Source organism: Melanotaenia boesemani, chromosome 1 (genome assembly GCF_017639745.1).
Source record: "Melanotaenia boesemani isolate fMelBoe1 chromosome 1, fMelBoe1.pri, whole genome shotgun sequence".
Lineage (NCBI taxonomy): Eukaryota > Metazoa > Chordata > Actinopteri > Atheriniformes > Melanotaeniidae > Melanotaenia > Melanotaenia boesemani.
The window spans coordinates 36,325,426-36,342,496 of record NC_055682.1 but is presented as its reverse complement, the minus strand read 5'-3'; positions in this window follow the sequence as shown (position 1 = coordinate 36,342,496).

Here is a 17,071-nt window from a genome sequence, read left to right as displayed (position 1 = left end):
AATGAACACATGTTGGGTTATTCTGGCATCGATGCAGCTTCGGTAGAGGACCCATGCATTTAGTGCAACTATGTCTAAAACATTATAAAACACCACAACAGGCCATCTTCTGGTTGAAGCTCCAGATGAAAACTGCCTCGGCGTCTTGTCAAAGATATCTACTCCTAACTTGGTCCTATTGTAGTAAGAAGAGCTGATAATTTCTCCCCCATCTGAGTCTACCTCATTTATTTGTTGGCGCAAAGCCAAATCCTATTTTGCATTCATTCTTCTGCTCATTTTTTTATTATGTTTATGGCGGCGTTAGTTTGTCTTTCTGTTAGCAACATAACATTAAAAAAAAAGTTATGGACGAATTTTGATTAAATTTTCAGGAAATGTCAGAAAGGTTCAGGTCTGCGCTCTCTGAGTGCTTCTAGTTTATTTATGTATTCTTTTATTTTATGGTAAAAGGCTTCAATGCAATGGCTGGGAAGCTTTGTTTGAAATCTGCGGAGAATCACCAACAGTCTCAGAAAGTTGAGGTCTTGAAGTTTTAATGTACAAAGAAAAAGTGGAACCAATAAGAGTACTTGCTAAATGCGCTTTTTGGAGATAATTTGCATGAGTGGTAAGGAGCCAATAAAATGTGAAACTAGTGAGAGGAGCCACCTCATGTGTTTTGCTCTTGTGAAGATGGCAGACCTGACATTTTCTGTTTATGGCTGGGAAAATGTGATTGTGTAAGCCTTCATGTCTTACCCAAAGATGTTAAGCTACAAAAGAAGTGGATTTAGTTTACTCAGAGACATCCAAATATGGCACCCCATTAAAGATATTAGACAGGACACAGTTCTCCCATCTTCGTTCTTTAATGCTGCTGCTTTTTAAATTGAATTAAAAACCAGTGGCTTTTAATGCTATTTAGTTTGACAGTATTACTACCACTGATCCAAGGTCACAGCATAGTTAATCAGAGTGGCGTGCATACTGGCCTGCTTTTACTTTTGTTACAGTCATTAGATTCCAAACAAACTTTAAAAACCCCATTCAACACTAATCACATTTTAAACCTTGCTAACATGTCCATCTCCAGATTTTCCTTTGTGTTCCACGTTATCTTGCAACACAAAACAAAAAAAATTAAAGACACTAAACAAATAAGCAATAAAATGATGAAGATCAATGAGGTGGGTAAGTGCAAGTGGAGCAAAGTTGATGGGAGCCGTGCGATTGTGTGTATAAGAAAGATTTTCCCATTTACACGCCACCCAAAGCTTTGACCTTAATGCTGCACAGCAGAGCTCAAATGAAAGGTTGTGACACCCATAAGGTCTAAAAATTGTGTAATGCACTTTAATGCACTATAACATGTAACAGATTTGAATATCTGTTTAAAACTGTCATGGCAAGTTCTAAAAGGTCTAATAAAATTGGCTGATTATCCTGGAGAACTATAACTTTTAAAAATAGTTCACCCTGTCTCACATTCACAGTGAGAATCAGCAGGTACTGTAACTCATATAAGTAGCACATGTGTTTCATTTAACTGTAAGAGGAAGGTAATTCACTGCAAATATCAGTTTATTTAACCAATCAGAAGGCTGATATGACCCCAGAGTACTTAAAAGAGAAATAGGGGTGGGTGACAGGGGCATTGGCAGTGGGCAGCTGGAGGCACGTATACTCGTTAGCTCTGCTTGCTCTCCCTTTCAAATGGGAACTTAATGATTTATAGATGTTTGCTTTAAAAAGTCATTGGCATTAATCCCACGGCTCATTAACCATTTAATTAAAATTAAATTCAGTGTTAGGACTAAAGCAGATTGAGAGTATTTCCTCTTAGCGGGAAGCTCTTGATTCACTTTATTTTCAGAAATGCCCCATGTGACATGGATGTGCACTAACATGTGATAAAAACAAATGCTGGCAAAGTCAAAAACAAGGCTGGTCGGAGTGGATGAATAGAGTTTACATTCCTATTCTTTACATTTTGTTGGCGTGTGCCTAACATAGTTTCATATGGATTGTTGACCTAGAAAGACTGCAACTAAAATTAATGAAGCACAACTCCCTGAATAGTTTTTGAAAGGCAGAGGGATGAAGTGTTTGTTTATCCTCATCAGCAGCATCTTAAGTGCAAATAAGATTCAAGTGGTAAGCAGGTGAGTCATGACCTGGATACTGAGTAGGAATTTTTTCTACCTGCTGGGATTTAGTTGTATAAACATGAGTTTGAACCCTGACACCACATGAACCACAATACTGACTTGTACTTTGATATTTTAGGTAGGTACCTGAAAATCTCCTTCTCATGGCAACAGCAAAGTCGCAATGAGTACAACTATAACTTTACATTTGTCTTATCAGTTTAAATCATGAAGTTCAACCATAGGCTGCTTAGATTTTTTAATTGTTCAATGTAATTTTATCAGAGTTTTGCTGAAATTGTCAACACAGAGTTTTAACCAGTAGAAAGTACTCAGGCCTTTTCTGTGTAAAATATCTGCACATCTCACTTACAGACCTTTTTAAATTTACATAAGACATACACTATTTTCTTGTCTGTGCATTAAATATGAAAACACTAACATTTAGCGATGTAGTCAACATGTAGTCAGTGCTGGAGCTCCAGCAAACTAAAAAACTGTGATCAGATTGTTCATTCTTTACTCACCCACTCTTCCACTATGCAGGGTTTGCTATTTGGAGGACTGACAAGGAGACAGGTTTAGGCAGCTGCTGATTCATGTTAGACACTGCTTGAATTCAAGAGTTCAACATACATCAATGCTGTCATGATGAAGTCACATACAATTTATTTTTGGATTCATTTTTTACTAAGCATGAGTAAACCTACTGCCACATGAAGGACCTGAGGTTACGTCAAATCCTGACCATTAGAGTCTTCGAGTTACTTGACTATGAAATGTCCAGTTTTGATTCTGTTGTTGCTGTCAGTTTATGTTACTGTTATGTGTTGTTTCAGTCCAAAAACTACCTTTATTTTCAGTTGTGTTTTCTTGGGCATTCACTTGCTTTTCGTTCCTGTTTTACACCAAAGTACTTGGTTAAGTACTATGTATTAAAACTGTAATGTTAGAGTTGAGTATTAAAAATCACATTGCTAGGTATTATAATGTACTTGGTTTTGTTCAGGTATTAATTACAATATGGTTAAGAAAACATCATGGCTTGTATTAGAAGTTAGCCTGTAATGCGTCACATCCAAATATCCTTTTCCTGGATTACTGGTCACTCCCCTTCCTCCCTATGTGGCATGTACACGAAACATGGGTCATGTTCAAATGCATTACTCTGGAAGTTATGGCTTGCGGCATGGGAGATATACAGATATACAGTGTTTTATTTTTAATGAATTTGCAAAACTCTAAATAAAAAAACTTTTTCACGTTGTCATTATGGGGTATTATGTGTAGAATTTTGAGGACAAAAATGAATTTATCCCATTTTGGAATAAGACTGTAACATAAAAAAAAGCAGAAAAAGTGATGCGCTGTGAATAAGTTCCAGATACACTGTATAATACAATCGGTAAGGTTTTAAAAAAAGGTTGGCCTGTCTTGCAGCAATTTTTTCTGACATTGTTAAAAGATATCTGAACTACTGTGCATGTTCTGCGTACATTTTGCAGCTTTGTATTATTCCAAAACCAGTATCACTTAATTGTGTTCAAAATGTAGTTAGAAGTTTTAATATTAAGATAGCTTCTTAGCACAATTTGTTTATCAAACCTCCTGTACAGTCTTTCTCAAAGACAATTCTGATATGGGGAAAATGAAAAGGCTGAGGTTTGCACATCTATTGGACATCAATTCCTTCTAATGAAAGTCGATATTTTACAAATAATTTTTAAAAAACTGCAGCTTAGAGGAGAATGAGACTAGCCACTTCACTATTGAGACATCTGATGAATATTATTGCTCTCAGAAATCAGCAACAGGTAAGTAAATCATATATTTACTGCATCCGTTAGCTTTGTGAGCTTCATAGCTGCTAGCTTTGGGCAGAAATGTGTCATGGGTTATTGTGGTATTTAACTTGTAAGCACTAATTTTATTATAACGTGACAAGCTACACAATTTGTCAATGAAAAGTTACATTCCAACTAATCTTTTTCAATGACTCTACACAATGGCTGAAACATTGTGGACAATAGCCCAGCATTGAACAAGCAGACAATTCAAACTGAGCTGGAGCTAATCTTTTCTCAATAAAAAAAAAAAACCAAAAGATTTTTCTATTTATTTTTATTTCCTCCTGTCAGTTTTTTTCTTTTTTTTTTTTTTTTACTAAAGTGTTTTTCTTTTTTTCATCAGGTCCCTTCCACATTGTAGCTTTCTCAAATCATTTCTTTTAGCTAATAACACATAAGCTAGCGGCATAACATAAATGATTACATGCATTGTTGCGACATGTACGCCAGTAAAAGAAATTTAAAATGAATTCCCTAACCTCAACTTTAACCTTAACCAACATTAACAAGATCTCAATGGCTGTGATACAACACATAATTTGCTATATAAAGTACAGCAAACCCTCATTTCCTATCATACCCTTGAGTTCTTCCAACTCTATCAGTGAGAAATGTTTTCAATTGGCTGGTTTATGTTCAACAATAAGTTATGATTTAGTGTCTGCAATGTGTCTGATTTAAAAGATGTAGGTTGTACGTAAAATTAAGAATAAATGTATCTATCATTCAACAGAATTACATAAAGAAATGACAGAGCATCCTGTAATTCACCCTTGTTGCAACACATTACATATAATCTACTTTCTACTGCATTATACTGCTACCAGACATTTGGCCAAAGTGGGCTGTGTAGAGGAACAGCCATTAATCCAAGCTAACTTAGCTTGAATCTTATCCTGATTTTCTTCTCTCTTAAATGTGGCTCACAATGTGGCTTTGTTAAACACTAAAAGTCTAAACACTAAAGTCTAAACGTGTCCATAAAAAATACTTTCTCAGATTAAGTAATCTCCTTTACCTTTTGTACAGAACAGCAGCACCATATTTGCAATGTTGATATAGATAATAAAATAATAAAACTTTGTTGGTTGTATGATACAATTAAGAGACAAAACTCCATTACTGGCCCTATACATTCCTGGTCCTGTGTTCCTTCCTTAAATTGGTTTCTAAATGGATCTTTGTTATTCAATAAGTGGTTTTTGCTGTGTTTCAACAAAGTGAATTCAACTTTGTGGTGGGATAGATGTTTAAAAAAAAGTAAAGATTGATTTCTACTCTCATTGTAATTCAATCCCAGTCATGCTGCTTTTCTTATGCTGGTTTTATAGCATTTAAAATAGCAGCAAATATGAAATACACACACTGCATGCATGCACACAGAAGCACACATAAGCAAACACTTCTTGGGACAAGATGTGGTCTTAAAGTGCTGGAGAATGAAAAGGGGTCGAAGGGATTAATTCATGTGTCCAGAAATACTCCTTTGAAAGTGTATTTGTTCACCACCTATGTAAGCTGAGATAGAATGGCCCATTTTGGTTATCTGATCATCTCCATATATTGCCTGTACTGTTCCTAAGCTTTCAGGAGATAGATATTTTACAAGCATTTTCAAATGCAGTGTGTTCACAATGTTGCACTTACACTTCAGCTTCTAACTGCCAACCCAGTTAAACCCATAACCTGAAGGTATTGTCCATTTCGGGCCAAATTACAAGTTACTCATCTAACTATAAGGTTGAAAATGTTACAGGAACCATGAGATACAACAGATTATTTATGACATGAGACGACCTGTTAATAGAGTACTATAGTGGTCCAAATACACATTGTACTAACACATAGCAGCCAAGTCTGAATGTGAAACCATCAGTAACAGTCAAATCAGTAACATGTTTAATTAATTGCTGAGAAACAATAACAGAATCAAAGTGTTGTAGCTCTGTGGGAAATGGGTTTTAATGCTGAAAACAGCAGTTATTTATTGTCTTTAACACTTGTCTGAATTTTAAAATGACCTGCCAGTAATTTAGCATTGTACTGCCATAAAATACAGAATTGTAAAATATATTCAGGAGACTCCTAATAATAATCATAATAACATTCAAAACTGCACCAACACCTGAAATATCCAGAGTGAAACTCAATAGTGTCTTTGACAATACCTTCTGAAGATAAATGCATAAGTCTTTGAAAGTCTATGACCTACGTTTATAACACAAGCTTTCTAATGAAAAATGTGTAGTGTGTATCCATCCTGAGATTATTTTACAGACCAGAATGCTGTCGCTGCAGCTATTGTAATTTGAATGTTGTGGCTATGGCGAATTTTTCTGACACAGTTCAATAGAATTATTCAAAATCTTTTAAAACCAAATGACAAATGAATTTGTTTTCTTCAGCAACCCGCCTTTCTTGCACACTGTAACAAAAATGTGTGTGATTTTCTGTACCCTGTACTATACTATACTATAGTATTAAACTGGGTCAGAATTACATGATTCTCCTTATCCATCCATCCATCCATCCATCCATCCATCCATCCATATTTCCTCTATGTAGATGGTGTAGACTCGGCTCTCTGTATTATTAAAGTCATCATCAGTTCAAAGGCCTTGGAACGAGAAGGCCTGGTTTGCTGTCTGCACTCTAATTCATCCCAAAGATTCTGTGCAGGCCAGTCAAGATCTTCCTCATCAAATTTGCTCATCCATGTCTTGCAATGCCATGAACCTTGATTGGAACACCTAAATTATGAGATTTAAAGGGGTGTCTTAGTACTTTTGGTAATGCAGTGCAGCTCTTTTTTGGCTAGTCAGCTGATTATTTAGTCTGCATTTGATACTGCAGGCATGCACCTTATTCTTTGGCCAAGTGTACGATACAGTTTATAACCTACAGAAGCTTATAACTTACTTTATTCCCTAAATATTTAATATCTATATACTTAATATATACTTAATTAAAAAAATGTTAGTAATTTTATTAATATAGACTATAAAACATCAGCATTTCTTCTTATTTAAAACTGAAACAGACATTTTTACTGTATGAGAGCAGCATTCTACAAACCCACCAGCCATGCAGCCTTATTTTCATCCCTCATTGGGCCAATCATGTGCTATTTGTGAATTCTAAATGTTTGCCTTTGTTTGACATGGAGGTAAAGCTCCTGCATAATGCAGATGAGAGACACATTAGCATGAGGAAATGACTAACGTGGCTTCAGGTTACGGCTGTTGATGCAGGTGTGTGTGTGATGTAGCACATTGCCTGGATGGGTGTTGATGTATGCAAACACTGCTCAGAGTGTAAACCCCTGAAAATGGCTGCCTCGCCTTGTTGTTTGAACAGACAGTAACAGAGCTGCCGGTGGGTTATGACTTTTCCCGCTAATGTCTTTGCTAAAGTCTGGCTATAGGCCAGCAGGAAGAGGCACACTGGCAGACGGCACCACATCAATATCCCAACTAGCCACTAGAGCCTGACTCAAACGATCAGGGACTTTAAAGGTGGCAGCTGGTGAGTTGATATGGGGCTTCCCGCATTCTGCTGAGGGGCTTTAGATTCATTTAAATGATAGAGATTACTTTTAAGACCCGCACACATTAATTGGTGCTAAGAGCTGTGAGATGTAGAGGCAAGAGGATATAAGGGACCAGAGATGAACTTGAATAGGTTTATCTTGTCTCTTTGTTTTTTCTGTGACTTAAAACTGGCATATCATGTCCACTTATGCAAAGAAACATCTCAAGGACGTCTTTGTCCACCTATCTGTCAAAAACAGAAACAAGAAGAGGCAGAGATTTCAAAGTAATCAGTTGGTTTGTCTTTCAAAGACAGTATTTTCAAGTTAACTCCCCTCCTGCTCTACTTTCCACCTCCATCCTTTGTCTGCCTCTCCCAGGCATCATTGGAATATTTTCCTTGCTTAGTAATTCTCTTCCCTCAGTTACTATAGTTGCCCAAGAGGTGCTGCTAGTTCCCTAAGGAGCCTGCTGGCTCATGGTCAGAGGCCTTTTGAGCTGCCAAGTCAGCTGAGGCCACTGGTCCCCCTACTGTGTGTTCCTGCACAGAGGCTGCTGGGATGCTGGCGCAGGCCCATTGATTTACCGCCGTTGGCGAGGATACTCTCCAAGGAGCTCCCATTCTGGCCAGTGTATTATTTATTTGGGACACATTTGGCAATGCCAGCATCTTGGCCCTCTTTGAAATGCACCGTCCAGAGACAGAATAAATGAAGGGTATCAAAGACATATCACCCTTAGTTGGGTTTTTTTATGATAGTTGGGAGAAATGGATGGCAAACTGAAGCAACTGTGTCCCCATGCATCATAGCTCCCGGTTTGGAACACATAAAACACCAAGACTCAACAAAGCTTGACATGAATAAGACTGTTTCTGCCATGAAAGCCTGGGTAATGTGTCAAAGTCATCTGATAAAGTTGTGTGTGACATTTAGTAATTTTTCAAAGCACAGCCTTATGAAGAACTATTTTGCTTCTGAACCATTAGATTTAAAAAAAAAAAGCGGCCCACATTCTGCCTGTCAGGAGTAAGCGGCCGGATGTGAATGTGTGACTGTGTAATGTTTCTTAATTCACACTCTGTCCACTGGGCATTGAGCGACAGCCCAGGCGTTCAGAGATGTGTTTCTGTTCCACTGTTTTCTAGCTGAAATTTTCTAGTTGATACCTATGGACAGGGGGAAAGTGAAAGCAGTAGTTGAGTGGCAGCATTTTGTTTTGCATTTGTCTCCAAACAGATGCATAGCTGTCATTCAAGGTCCCATTGAAGATTGCTATCAAATGTAATCGCTTCAAAGCTTATTCCCATGGATGCCCGCTTACAGATACAGCTTTTTCAGGTGTCTGTCAAAGGGATGTTGCAGAGGGGCATGCAGCAAAGCTTCAAATATATGAATTTAAATATAGAAGGGGAACAGACATTATGATTCATATCAGGCACTCTTAAAGCACCACAACACACTGAGTTTCATTTGTTTTTAGCTGTGGTGCTTCGTCATTAAAGACAGTTGCAGACCAGACCATGCACTTTGTTTGTTTCGCCACTTTATATGTAAATATCTAGAACATCATGTAAATTATTGGCTTCTTTTGCACAAAATGATTGTTTGCAATTTAAGGTAACAGAGGTGATTTCGTCCGCTAGCCTTGATCAGAGTAAATGTCCTTTGTTTTCCCATCTCTCATCAGGCTTGCTTGGCCAGGCGGTTGAAATTTTGTTCAGCAAATTGTCTCAGAAAAATCAATTAAATCTGACCCTCGTGTTCTGCTTTGTAATTTTTGGAATCAATCAGCTCATAGCTTTGTATGGATTTGCAATAGTACACCCTTCAGTCCTCTTAAGAGGAATCACAGCCTTTCAATCACACTCAGCAGTCACCTCGGGGCAACAAAAATGTCGGCTCTGAGCTGTTGCCATTTAAAAACCATCACGTTCTTTCACTGAAATGATGCAGGAAAAGAAAATTGTTTTACCGCATGGACAGCATATAAAGACACGCTGACACTGGCACTCTTGTGAGATGCGAAATATCTGATAAAATGGGGGAAAATGAGTTGTAACTAGTTTATGACAGAAATAAAACTGCATCACCATGCAGTCAGAGGAAGCAGCAGCAATTCATTTCCTTCTCTGATATCAACACGTATTAGATTCCTAGGTTAGGCATACTGAAGACAAGTGAAAAATGATAATGCAATCTACAATAACTTAAATAATAATGATGTATTGATTTAGGTACATTTCAGCTTAACTAGTAAAATACATCATAAAGTCATATAGCTGAAATGTGTTGATGTATTCTGATATTGGAGATACTGCTGGTCTGCTGTGCAAGATGATTTTATTTCTATTACCCAGTGGATTCAAAACAGAGTGTGTAAATGACAAACTAAACGCAAACAGAATACCTTACCTGAAATTGGTCATAGAATCAAAGTTAATGTAAAATGGTGGAAATGGTGGAAATATATATATATATATATATATATATATATATATATATATATATATATATATATATATATATATATATATTTAGGATGCATCACCATACGGACATATTTGGTAATTGTGTCATGGACATGAAAAAAAGCTTTAACTAAGAACAAAACCAACCAGGAAGTGACAACAATTTGTCATAGCATGCTGTGGTTATGTATAATCAAAGCACCTAGCATAATACTGTCCATGAGAATGATACTGTCATTGTAAAAATAATGTATTTTTGCCCAAACCATGAATATCATCAAAGTCTTGACTAGTTGATTTTAAACTTTAGCCAAGTAGTGTTTTGTTTTATTGTTGAAACAAATGAATGATTCAAGTGTAACCTTTCCATACAACCCTGCTCTTATCTCATTAAGTTATTTTTGTTAATGGAGATTTAAGTTTTGTCATAGATGGAAACACTCATATGAGCCTTATTACCCTTTCTGCTACTTGTAGTACTACTTTAGGTGACTATTTATTTGACTGTTTTGATTGGAGGAGGAGTTGTAATGATAAGCAGTAGAAAATAGATGGATGGGAAAATAGAAATAAAAATAGAATGGGAATACAAAATCAGAAACCAGGAGTAGAATATGTACAAAATACTTATGTTGTTGTTGTTTGTAGTTATTGAATATAAAATGTTAATGTTAAAATTAAATGAAAACACAGTTTGCAATGAAAACATAGGATCTCCACATCAAGCTGCCTGTTGGACTGACTTGTAATGTATCTGTGTTGTCAAAAGACTGTTCGAGGGTTCACTTTGAAAACTTAGATTTTCTAATAGCTCAAAGAATCTTTCACAACACAGTTTAGAGAAACTCATCCATATAAAATAAAACAAAGGTTATACATGTTTTTCAGCACATCTGTTATATATTTGATGCTGTTGACCTCAACCACAGTCTGCCTAGGAGAATTTTGCTTTGAGAGGAGGCAATCTTTTAAGTTTGCAACCCCCAAATCTTTTTCAGGTTAGGGATTTGGGAGTCACTTACAATAGCATGTCTTCTCAAATGGAGTTTGTGGTGTCACTGTGGGTGACATGCATATGTATAAGAGGACAGGGTAGATCCTTGGGGTTGACTGTGGTAAACAAGTCTTTCCATGCTACCGGCTACAACGCCCCTCCTGAGGACACACACAGCTGTGGCACAAACTCAGGCATCAAAGCCAAGACATCCCCTACCCTACTCAAAGATGACATGTCAATGTTTCACACCACATATCATTGTCACATCATGTGTCCCTGCTGGTGACAAGCTTATGAGTACAGTTACCCTGAAACCCTAAAGTTAGTTCAATCTGTGTAACTGTTGGCTGCAAAGACTGCAGTGGAAATAACACTGGACACTGAGATGTGTGTGTGTGTTTAAAATGAAGTCACTGCTACTCTCCCTTGACATATGTTTTTGATTTAGGGTGGAAACTATTTTTTGGATGAGCATCTGCTCAGGACAGACTTTATTAGTTGGAAGTGAACACATAGAAAAGAAAAACATAATTGTGCAATGCACTTTCAAGATCATTGCATTTCAATTTTTTTGGACATGAAAATAACAGATGCGATGTCAGAATATATGAAGTCACAACCAGTATTTGTTGTGTGCTTCCATCAAAAACTGCAGCAGATACACCAGAGGAAGGGGCCAGTCATGAACTTGTCACAAATATGACAAAGATGAAATAAACAAACTCTAATGGAGCAAAAGTTTATCAAGTACACTGGAAACTGGGGCGTTGAACTTCAGCTTGATCCCAGGTGTTCAGCGTCAAATGGATTATTGCCTGGTTTGAGGTCAGAAATGATGCCTTATTAGCTCATGAAAGAGTAGGACAGAGTGCCAGACCATTGTTCTCCATACTGAGATGAAAGGCTAGCTGGCTAATGAACATCTGCCAGCCAGCATAAGGACCCCAGCAGACACACAAAACCTTGAATTGACCATTGCTGAGAGCAGCTGCTCTGATCACAGAGATTTTGATGTAAATTCAGACTGAGGGCCCACCATGGAGCAGCTGTAATAGCCGTGGACCAAGAGTAGAGGTAAGGCATACTTCACTTCTATTATGTATGTCTGAAATGCCAAAGTTCATCAGCCTAACCTATCAGGCTGCGGAGCAGAGCTCCTTTATCCTGTCCTCTAGAATTAGGGAAAAAAGGGATGATGTAGATTTCAAAGATATAAATTCACTGTTACCTTTTTTAGGATATGAGAAATTTGATTAAATTTTACTTTGTAGTCATTTAAATTTGTAAAGTTTGAAAGAACTTTGTAAATTGAGGTAATGAATATTTTTAAGCGATATAAGACATGGCAGTTTGTCATAGGAAATGTATGTCCAACATGTGGAAAGAAGCTCCTTTTTAGAGTTGTGCCACAAACCTCACACATAAAAACCATTAGATCATAGAACTATATTGGAAGACTTTTGCAACCTTTGTTGATGTCTTCCTACAATAACAGCTAATCCATTATTCACATTCACTTTGACATTCACTTCTTATTTTAACCAAGAAGACCAAAAGCTTGAAAGCATTTAATCATGTTTCAACACATATCAAAAAGGTAAAGTAAAGTAAAACTAATTTAATTTAGCCTAACAGCAAGAAGGTTGCTGATTCAAGCCTCGGCTGGGGGAGGTTCGAACAGTGGCCTTTCTGCTTGGAGTTTGCATGCTCTCCCTGTGTATGCATGGGTTCTCTCCGGGTACTTCAGCTTCCCCGCACCGTCCATAGGCATGCATGTTAGGTGAATCGATTACTCTTAATTCTCGATAGAAGTGAATGTGAATGGTTGTTTGTTTCTCTGTGTTGGCCCTGTGATGGACTGCCGATCTGTTGAGGGTGTTCCCTGCCTCTTGCCTGTGAATTGTTGGGATAGGCTCCAACTTTTCCACGACCCTGAATTTAACCGAAAGATAAAGTATAATGTGAATGAATAAAGTTACTTTAAAATTGCACGAACAAATCCCATGCACTGGACAATAGATGTTTAAACATGTTGAAAGGCAGAAAACTGCACTTCCCTGGAATGGGGGTGTACATCTTATATAGTATTTACAGCCTCTTTGGGCAGTGAGATGGGCACACATTGGACCCTGAGTTGGATTAAGTGAATATAGAAAATAGATGGTTAGATTTAAAGGCCAAGGTGTGGATTGATTTTTTTTTTTTTTTTTTAAGAGCCAGCGGTGCAGCATAGAGGTTTAAGGGCTACACACCTCATCAGAGAACCAGTTTCAGGAGTAATCAGTCAGTGGACATTCAGTAGATTGATTTTTGTGCAGAACCACTGTGATAAAATTAAAAATCACTAACAATCAGTTCACATTTAACAATGACGTTCTACAAACCTTCAGCAGAGACAGCTGGGATCACACATTCATAAACAGATAAACTAATGCATGACAACAAAAACTCTGATAATAAATGTCTAGACTTTTATCAAAAGGTGTTTTGGAAGACAAGATTGAATTTTATCTAATTTAGTTATATGTAAAAGGTGGGGCGAGCTGAGGAGATACAATCAGACTTAATCTCCTGATATGGAGGAAGCTAGACACTGTCACGGTATGGTGGAGGTGAGAACCTAAATGCAGGCAAGTTAGGCAAGAGGCAGACCAGTGACAAGACATGACAAGGCTACAAAAAACAAAACCCAGAGAACATAACAGTACCGCTCTTTCCCCCCAAGGGATGGCGACAAGACAGCCTGAAAAAAATCCAAAGCCAGGCGGGCTGAACGACCACCACAAAACAGTCCAGGTGACTGGGTTCAGAAAGCCAAATCAGCTGGGGACAGAGCTCCGGTGGATGCCCAGAAGACTGAGATAGATCAGGAGGGCGACCCAGAGGCCACAACAACAGGAGACTGTGCTCTGGAGGACCGCCCGGAGGCTGCGATGACAGGAGACTGGACACTGGAGGTCCAGCCTGTGTCTGCTATAAAAGGAGACTGGGTTGTAGAGAATGGCCTGGAGGTCACAACAGGTACACTAGCAGAAACGTACGTCTGAGGAGGAAAGACCACCTTTGAAGACAGGAACCAAGAGTGGAGGAGCAACGACCCCCTCTGAGACAGGAACCAAGGACATTGGAGAAGTAACCTCCCCAGAAACAGGAACCACAAGTAGAGGAGGAGTATTCTCCTCAGGAACCAGGGGCAGTGGAGGAGTGACTTTCTCAGAGACAGAAACTAGAGGTGGATTACGAGCAACCTCCTTGTTGACAGGAACCAGAAGTGGATGAAGAATGACCTCCTTGGAGACAGGAACCAAAGACGGAGAAGGAGCAGCCTCCTCAGAGACAGAAATCAGAATAGGATGAGGATTATCCCTCTCTGGGACCCCTACAGAGAAAAGGACTCGAGCAGCATGAGGAACGCTCTATCCAGGCCCCCCTTGGAACCACGAGCAAGGCTTGGCGTGGACATTGTCAGTGATGAAGAACAACACAGGAGACATGGGCTCTGGAGCTGGAGAAAATAACTGAGACAAGGAATGGGATGCTGAAGATGGAGGCTGTTGCACTGCTGGAGACAGTGTTGCGAGGCAAGGTTTTTTTCGAACCTTCCCTCTTTCTGGCAACCAAAGCAGTCCAAGCAGTGGCACAAGAGCTGGGTCTCCCAGGAGATGTCCAGATTTCCAGTCTGGACCCCCAAATCGGCAGCCTCACAGGAGCTTATATCCAGTGGTATATTTACAACAAATTTTGACTCATTTACCAACCTTCAGAAATCTGTTATGTGACTTCAGCATTCTTATGTGATTCGCTGTCACATCTGGTGTGAATGTAAAACAGAAAAAAAGTCTTCTAGGGGATATTTCAGTTCCTGAAAAATTTTGTAGCAGTTTAAGATGGAATTATTCTGTGGATATTTATATGATGTTACTTCTGCTTTAGTAAAACGGACTAGGTTTGCATAACACGGTCCATATTGCAGCAGTCCTACAAACTGAACTGTCTTTGAATGCAATGAAGACTGCTATGACAGAGCATCGGGGCAGCTTCCTATTCTCCAAACTCAGTGCTAGGACCCTGCTGCAGCCAATACATTGACCTTTGATTCTGAACACAATTTTAAAAAAGAAAAAAAAAAAAAAACAAAGGGAGAAAAACTTTAGAGGTATGCATGCCTTCACGGTCTCATTAACTTCTGCAAACCTGTAGTGCTGATTGGTGTAAAATAGTTTAAATTCTGACCTTTCCACTGTCTAGCTATTGACTAGTCTTCAGATTTAACCGAGTAAGCTCATTCTGGTTGCCATTATCTTCATAATTTTTCCGTACAATTTTTAAACAGAAATGAATACATGGTGCATGCTTTGTGTGCTGCGATAGATTGGCAACCTCTCTGGGGTGTACCCTGCCTCTCGCCAGCTAATTGCTGGAATAGGCCTCAGCTTCCCTGGACCCTGAATTGGACTAATCGGTAGAATGAATGAATGAATAAATCAATGAAAGAATCAATGAATGAATGAATGGGAAGGAAAATGCTTCACTTTGCGGCTCATGGGCTTTTTCGCCATGTCAGACGGGCATAGGGACCGGGTCATTATGGAGGTAACTCAACCCTCAACAGCAGATATTTTCCAACAGGACAGAGGCCAGGGCAACATAACTTTCAATTCAGAAATGATGATCTTCATTAGCTGTTTCATATCCTGCTGCAAATTACTTGTTTGCATGCTGAATGTTAGCATCATTAACAACTTAAAACAGATCAGGAACTTGGTTTTTATTGAATTTAATCCCAACAGGACAATAACTTTCAGAACGATGGAATTTCAAATATTTCAATAAATATAAATAATCAAAAATAAGAAATACACTTTGCTTTTTTTAAACAAACAGTACAATTGGGTACAGTTTATGTAGGATTCATCATTACAATCAAGCTAATTTGTTTAATCAAACTGTGTGGGAAGATGATTCAATTTCCTGTGATTGAAACATCTAGAAATGACATCGAGTTTTGATGTGGTTTTGTTGATAGTGAACAAGTGTCCCCTTTTGTATCAATCTAGTAAAATGAGCTTGGACCCAAAAGGATATCATTAGTATCTGTATTGTTTTAATTTTAGGATAGTATATGTGAGCCTCTTTTTCAGTTAAAAAGCTGATTTAAAAACTTTGTTTTCTTTCTGTAATGGTTCAGCATAAAAAGAAGAAGAAGAAAAAAAAAAAAACCTGAAAATTCCTTATGACATGTTAACTACATCTGGTTAGGGACATCATTAAGTTATCCTCTGCATGACTCTGAAGTAATTTACATAATGCAATAACTCTGAACCCTAAAGTGCAATTACATTGCTCATACCACCATGCACTAGGAAATGATTCCTCTAAAATACAATGTCACAATGTATCAGAAAACACATCAGGTCAGGTTCTGAATGCAGCAAAGGCTACGATGCAGTGTTAATTAGGTTACTGACACTTTCCACTGCACAATTACTCTGTCAGAGTGGCTCAACTTTCATTTCCTCTGGTCATCCCATTCACTGTTTGAGGTTTATGCTGTGACGCTGCACATGGATGCAGCATGTCCAAAAGCCTAAAGAAATATTATTATGAACAGCAAAAATACAATGTCACCTCAGGAAAATAGCAAGGTTTTGCCAGTACAATTTATGTGGACATTAATGAAAAAAGAAAGATTTTAGCAGGTAGGGTAAAGGGAAGAAGGCAGATGGAGGCTTCAGGGGCAGTTCGTAGACGCTGGTATAAACAGCATGAGGCAGTGTCAGTGTGCTTGCTCCTTGGACATATGTAAATAGAGGCTTACTCTGCGAGATAGAGGAGGGCTTTGAGGTAATTGTTTAGAGATCCTCTGCCCAGCATTGAAGGGGCCGGGTGCATTTTTGGAGGAAACCTAGGGGATTAACTTGAAACCTGGAGGAATCAGTGGGTCCCACAGCCTGAACCATCCAGGCTTGACGTGAAAAACAGTCAAATCAAGGCGATGCAGCAGTTGTGGATGCAGTGTGAATACATGTAAGCATGAAAGCATATCCCTGTATGAGACATGGGGTAACATGCCTCATACAGGTATTAGCAGAGAGGTA